Source organism: Lathyrus oleraceus, chromosome 7 (assembly GCF_024323335.1).
Source record: "Lathyrus oleraceus cultivar Zhongwan6 chromosome 7, CAAS_Psat_ZW6_1.0, whole genome shotgun sequence".
Taxonomy (NCBI): Eukaryota; Viridiplantae; Streptophyta; class Magnoliopsida; order Fabales; family Fabaceae; genus Lathyrus; species Lathyrus oleraceus.
In genome coordinates, this window is record NC_066585.1 from 23,874,922 (window position 1) to 23,882,794 (window position 7,873).

Consider the following 7,873-nt stretch of genomic DNA (forward strand, 5'->3'; position numbering starts at 1 on the left):
CCCAAATTCCAATTATTCAATTAAATTAATAAAAAAAAAAATATTAATTTAAATTAAATAATTATCTTATTTTAATTGGGGTGTTACAAATGATGTCATAACAAATATCACCAGTTGAATTTAGTTGAAGAGAAAAGAATGACGACTTTGTGTCATGGCCAGTTATATCAAAGGAAAATGTAAAAAGCGTTTGACAAGAAGGTTCAACCTCGTGTATTCAGAGAAGGTAACTGTGTGCTCAAGAAGATCCTGTCTTTCAACATTGATTCTAGGGGCAAGTTGGCTCCTAATTACGAAGGCCCGTAATTTGTTAAGAGAGATTTCTTCGGTGGTGCAATGATTCTTGCAACTATGGATGGTGAGAATCTCCCTCATCCTGTCAATGCTGACGCAGTCAAGAAATACTTCGCCTAAAAAATAAAAAGAATGGCTCGCTAAGTTGAAAACCTGAAAGGGCGGCTTAGGCAAAAATGAGCGTCTCGGTGGATTGAAAACCCGAAAGGGAGGTCCAGGCAAAAATTAGAGACATAAATAGAAAGTAATCATCCCAGTAGATTGAACCCGAAAGGGCAATCTATGAAAAAGTTAGGGATTATGGCAAGTAACTGCATTAGGCTAGACTTTATCATTTGAAGCAACATTGTCTATCAAAGGTTCATATTCAGTCATCCTTGGCCGAAGTTCAGAACATAGTAGAATTCAAATTTGTTAGGGAGAATAATGGTCATTGTATTTCAGTGTAGCCATTTCCATGTATTTACCATTTTTTCAACTTTGTAATAATCCATTGTCATGCCATTTGCAGACTATCATTCTATCAATAAAATTTGAGCCTTTTGCCCATTTGTTTGCTATTCTTATTTTGTTTCAGTTTGCGAAATTTCATTTATTTTTTATGATAATTTTTTACACAAAAGATATCTAAACAATCGTGTTTTGGAAATTCACAAAAAATATATATTCTTCCTCGACTTGTGAATACGAAAGAGGAATGTTAATGGTAATCCCAAGGATGGTAAGATCCTGAAGAATGGAATTCAATGACTTCCCCAGGCCAGATTTCCTTTTGTTACACGTATAACAGTTTCCCCAACATAATATTGCAGGAATAGTAGAATCCCTAGCAAGATCTCCCCCAATATCTTCGCCTTGTTGGGATTAACTGAGTATCCGGTTGTACCCTGTTATCAGTCTAACTCCCTTGCATTTATTTTGTCAGCATATTCATACGCATATGCATAGCATCATGGTGATTGTTTGCATATTTTTCATTCTCTTGGTGCCTCCCCATTTTCTGGTGTTTTCACTCCCTGCAGAGTGTGTGCGTCCTCTCTCCAATAGAGTGTCGACCTTAAGCAGAGAACGCTTATCCTTTCTAAATTCCCCACAGAGCTTGATCCTCGTGGAAAATTTTTGTTTCAGTCTTCTTTTCCAGTTCATTACTTGGATGGAATTAATCTCTAATTGAGTTCATGTCCTCATTGGATTGAGTCTTCTTTGACCATTTTCTCTCCAGTTCATTCATGGGTTGAATTTTGGTCCATGTTTGAGATCATTACCTTTGTTAAGCTATCACTTGGCTGATAGTAGTTAATAGTTCCTCTTACCTTTGATTGGTTTCCTTTGTTAAGTTACCACTTGGCTGGTAGTTGGTAATCATTATGCTTAAGCTCATTACCTTTGTTAAGTTATCACTTGGTTGATAGTAGGTAATAGTTCCTCTTACCTTTGATTGGTTTCCTTTGTTAAGTTACCACTTGGCTGGTAGTTGGTAATCATTTTGTTTGAGCTTATTGCCCTTGTTAAGTTATCATTTGGATGATAGTTAGGTAATTTTCCTCCCCTAGTGGAGTTGGATTTTCCCCTTTGATGATTTTATTTCCCTGGCGGAGTCTTTCCTTGTTAATTTTTCCCTGTTGGTTCTTTGTTGTGGTCATTCTCTAACTATACATTGGTTTCTCTCTAAATGATGGTTATTCTCGAGTCTTTTATCTTCCCTTGTAGAACTTTGTTTGTCCCCAGCCGGGTCCCCTTCTGGAAACTGTTATCCCCCCCATAGAGATCCTTGTTTGCATTCATATCATATCATAAGCATTTTGCGGTATCTTAGGGCAAAAAATTGGGTCTTTGATATTTAAGTCTCTTCAATCTTGTCGAGACAAAGATTTCAACCTTCATATCTCCAAATTGAAGAAACTTAAATAGGGGCATCTCTCATACCCTAATTTTTAACACTAAGATCCCACATACCATTGGCATCATTGCATACAAACAAGGTCACATCTTGATCCTTCCATCCTCTCATCTTTGGGTTTGCTTCTTGTAGGGATCACCAAGCACCTCTTTATTGGTGTTTTACCTTTGTGTTTATATGATTAATTGCTTATCTAACCACTAATCAAAATAGCAAAAATATGTTTTATTTTCCTTAAGTTTATTGTGCAAGGTAGGGCTTTTCAATCAAGAGCATCTCAAAGTTTTGTTGCTTACTTCTCAAGGAAAGTTAAAGGTTCATGTGTTTAGTTCCATGCCTTCTTCAACAAGCAACTTCAAGCTTTGAGCAATTTAATCAAGAGGCAATCAAGGACACCTTATTTTGAGTTCATATGATCACCCATGGGCTTTGAAATGCAAGGAAAGTCCTAGTACACAAGCTTGTTCCAAGTGGTTTGACCAAAACGTCAACATTTGAAGTCAAGGTTCAAAGGATCACAACTCCTTCAATTCTCAATTATTTTGAATTCTTCGTTTTGCATACGACTCTTCCCACCATTCTTTACAATTTCTATTTACATGACAAGAGCCAATTATGATTGGAGGATCTTCAAAAATTTGGAGATATTATAGGTCTTTTGTGGACTTAGTGAAATTTGACCTATTTTCAAGTGACTTTTTCTCAACTTTCAAAGATCATAACTTCCTCAATTTTCAACATTTGAGCCTGATTCTTTTTGAACAATGTCATTTGTGATGCCCTCTACAAGTTTGTTTCAAGGATCAAGGTCAAAACATGCTTGGAAGACCGTGGAATTCATTGAGACATTATAGGTCATTTTCAGCCATGAAACACTTGAATTTTTTTAAGTTATATGATCAGTTTTTCATGTCAACTTCAACATGAAATAACTTTGTGCTCAAGCATCCAAATACAAACTTTCTTAGCACATTGTAATATTTTCAATGATTCCAACACATTGCAAAAATAATGGGACCAAAAAGCTTCCTGAGTAGGATACCCCATTGGGTTGAACATGGTGACTTAGAACTGAAGAAATTGTCATTGCTCGAATTTTGAACTTTACTAATCTCAATTCCAAGCCAAATTAGAATGTGTTTTGGATCTAAACATGTTTAACCAAGTCTCCAGAAGTTAATTGACCTTTGAAACACATCATTTGGCTGAGTTTTGATGAGTTGCAAGTCACACTTTTCTCACATTCGGATCAAATTCATTTTGCACGAATTCAACATCATTCCACACATATTTGGATCCAAACACATTCTCTATAAATAGAGGAAGCTATTGCATTCATTTCCAAGCTTTTAAGAGTCAAGAAATCCCTGGTGCAACTTGAAATTTTCTAGAAAAAATCAACTATCATGTTTTGAGTTTCAATTTATTTTAATCCAACTTTTGGATTCATTTGCATCTTTGGCACCCTCTGAAACTTTTGCAACAATTCTCAAGCTATGAGACCTTCTGAATTGCTCTAACCGAATCGAGCTTCATCAATTTCTGATCACCGTTTGGATAAGGTAGTTCTGAGCATCATTTGAACTCAAATAAGTTACCACAATGTAGTCTTTCACTCTCTGATGCTTACCCCTAACTTAGATGGTGTTAATTGATTATGTTCATCATTTAAATTTATTTTTCGTGGCTTGCTTGTTTCAAAAACTTCTCTGAAATTCTCTTTGCTCAATTTAGATAAGTGAATTTGGAGCATAAGGTTGCATTCGGGATGAGAAGAGGATAACAATGGTGGTGGTCTCGTATTCTAAATTTATCGAACGATGAAACTCCGGTGAGAGACCACTGGAGAAGATGACCGGAATATTCCAGGTCGTCTGAGTTTGGTCAGACACGTTGGACAAATGAAATGTTTTCATTGCTTCATTTTGAATTGGATCCCGTGTGATGTTTGTGTTGCATTCCATCGTACGTCCTAATCTGAGGAGTGTTAGATCTGCCATGTCAATTAATGAGGCGTGATCTAACGCTCTGTGTTTCTCATATTTTTAATTATTTTTCTTTTATTATTTTTAATTGTTTTTTCTTTTAAAATTCATAACAAAAAATCATTTTACATCCAAAAAATCCCAAAATAATTTCTAAAATTCTCTTTTATTTTTCTTCATCTGATTTTTTTTTTTACATTTTATTTCACTAATTTTCTAATTTTCATGGAATTTATCTTTTCTCCTTTGTTTTAATTGGTTTAAAAATATTTTTCTGCATTTTTTAATTCTGGAAAAATTATTACATGCTTCTTATTTTATTTTCAACCTTCCATGATTTTCTTGGCTATTTATTTGGTGTTTGAAGGACTTTATGAATTTTTCTTTTTATTTTTATTTTAAAATTCATTTAAAAATACTTTTGGTGCATTTTTATTTCATTTAATTGCATTTTATATTGATGACCTTGGTGAACTTCTATAGGCCTTGGATCATGATGGTTTGGAGCTTGAGTCTCATCAAACTCAATGGATATTGGGTGTTGATGGGGTGAAAAACCTAATCCACCAAAATGGATGATTAATTTTGATTATGACTTGATCAAACCTTTAGTCCAATTTGGGTGTGACCTCTCTTGTCATCTTCTTCTTCATCTTTTTCTTTTCCCTTTGATCAATTGGATGGTTTGTGTGCATCTTGTTCATGATGTGTGTATTGGTACTTGATGAACTTTCATCATTTCAAATCTACCTCCTAATTGATCATGGATCATTTAAGTTACTTTGGATTGATGCATAAGTTTGTCTCAAGTGTGCTTGATCATTCCCCTCCCCCCCCCCCCCCCCCTCCCCCCACCTTTCTTTTTTGTGTGGCATGACTTTATGAGAATGATTTACATATCATTTATGTAGCATGTATTAACACTAACAATATTATTGACCAACCTCAGATAGTTGTGACTTCTACATAAGTTCAATTACGATTGTTTAACATAGCGCTAAATTTGTCCCAAAAGGAAAGGCATTTTTATAAGTGAGATTGTAAGTCTCCTACTCCTCATGGTATTGTGTGAAAATATTGCTCCATTTTCATTTGTGAGAGCTAGTGGCATACTTGTTGATTTTATCCAAGTTGGAGCCCTTCTCATAATGATGTACGGGTTCATGTTTTCATGCTTGTTGATTTTACTTCAAAGGCATTTAATTTATGTTCTTTTATTTTATGTCATTTACTTTATACTTTATGTTTAGCATCCCATATCATATATTTGTGATTATTTTATTTTGGTTTTATATCCTTGTAAATAAAACACTAATAAAGAAAAACCTAAAAGGAAACTTGGCTCTCCTGATTCATGGACTTGTGGTTACTATCCTTAGCAATGTTATGGAGTTATGGACCTAGAATTAGGATCTTGACCTTTGTTTTGGGACTTGTGATTGGAGACCTTAGGATTCATCTGATACCTTTGACTTTGGATTTCCTTTGGAGACTTCGTTGATTCATTTTGGTTTCACCTGATGCATGGATTATGATTGGATTATTTGGCTTACTTGGGACTTAATCCAAAGGAGAGAATTCTGGCTTGACTTATTTCATAAAACTTGCTATTTCTTGGTTAGATCTTTCCTCCCTAACTTTTACTTTATGCTCTAGGATAATGTCTTCTTCTCCTCCATTTCTTTAATTTTCAAAATCTTCTCCCTCTTTTCAAAAATATTCTTGATTTTAAATTTGAACCACTTTCTCAATAAACCTTGACTTTTGTCAAGTGATTTCCAAAACACTTTCCTAATAAATGCTAATTCATCTTAGGCATATTTATACTAATTTCAAAAGACTTAAAAAACACATAACTCATTCAAATTAGTTTTGTGCCTTTGGTGCACTTTTCCATTTAAAACTTTTCTCAAAGTTTAGACATGAGTCATTTCAATAGTTGAGATATAATTCTCCTATCCCCATAGTATTGATGATAATTATTTTCCATCTAAGAGAATTAGTGGCATACTTATTGATCCTTATCCAAGTTGGAGCCCTTCTCATGATGATGCAAAGATCTCATGCTTATGGGTGGCTAGTTGAGTATTCTCCTTAAAACGACAAAATGTATTTTCATAAAGAAATTAATCAAAACAAACATTTTTTTATATTTTTACCATGAACTACGAAGTTTTGATCCTCCATTGCACTTTGTTGGAACGTAGGCAGGAGACTCCACAAGTCTTGGCAAACACAAGTTGTAAAAAACATCTTTTTTCCCACATCTCCAATCTTTTGCAAACAACACCCTTTTCAAACTAAAATGTACATATTTTCAAATAGGTTCCATGGAGTACCATGGATGTTTAAGGTGCTAACACCTTCCCTTTGCATAACTAATCCCCAAACCCTTATCTCTTTTTGTTAGTTTTGTTTTAAAACTTCTTCTTGTTCGTACTTTTTCCTTTTTCCTTTTTCCTTTGGAAACAATAAAAGCATGGTGGAGACTCTTGCTTTATGAGTTAAGTTAATCAATAGCTTAATCTCAAAAAGTATATCGCTACACTAACAATTACACATGCAGCTACTATAATTGTTGTGACTCCCCTCTGTAAAATATATGGAGTTCAAGGACCTGTCACTACTGAGTATCAGTTGTTATCTGAGCCTCCCCATGACCAGGCCAATTATGCACATGGGAATCCCTACTCCAATACGTATAATCCTTGATGGAGAAATCATCAGAATTTCTCCTATAAGAATAATAATGCTCTTTTTGCACCAAGCTCATCTCCTCCTACTCCTCCTGGTTTCCAAAATCATAAAGGAGTCCCTATTTCTCCTCTTGCACCTAAAAAGTCTAGTCTGGAGCTAATGATGGAAAATTTTGTCATGTCTCAAACACAACAAACACAAAGAATTTATGAACCAAAATGTTCATACAAATGAGTTAATCAAACAGTTGGAAAATAAGGTAGATGCCATGGACATACATAATATGATGCTTGAGATTCAGATCTCACAAGTAGCCCAACAACAAGCAGGCACTGCTGCCCCAACTAGATTTTTTCCTGGCCAGATATAACCCAACCCAAAGGGCTATGGTAATTCCATCAAACTGCAAAGTGGGACAGAGTTAAAAGGTCCATTTAATCATAGAGTTAGAGACCAAACAATAGAACGAAGAGTAGAGAAAGAACTAGAGAGTGTTACTAACAAAAGCCCGATAAGAGAACCAAAAATTGATAATGGGTTAGCACCCAAAGAAAACGAGGCAGTTGTGAAGTAACACATGTATGTAACTCCTCCCCCTTATAAGTCGCCCATTCCATACCTTCAGAGACTTACTAAGTCTAAGATCAAGGGTCAATTTAAAAAGTTTGTGGAGCTCCTGAAGCAGTTCCACATTGCTATTCCCTTTTTAGAGGTCATTACCTAAATGCCTTCGTACGCGAAGTTCCTTAAAGATATCTTATCTAATAAAAGGAAACTTGATGATGACAATATAGTGGCGCTAAGTGAAGAGTGTAATGCCATCATACAGAATAATATGCCACCTAAACTGAAGGATCCAAGGAGCTTTTTGATTCCCTGTGTGATCGAAAAATTCGTCATCAATAAGGCCCTTTGTGATTTAGGAGCTAGAGTTAGCTTGATGCCTCTCTCGATTTGGGAGAGGCTTAATTTAGGTGATTTGAAACCCACCAAAATG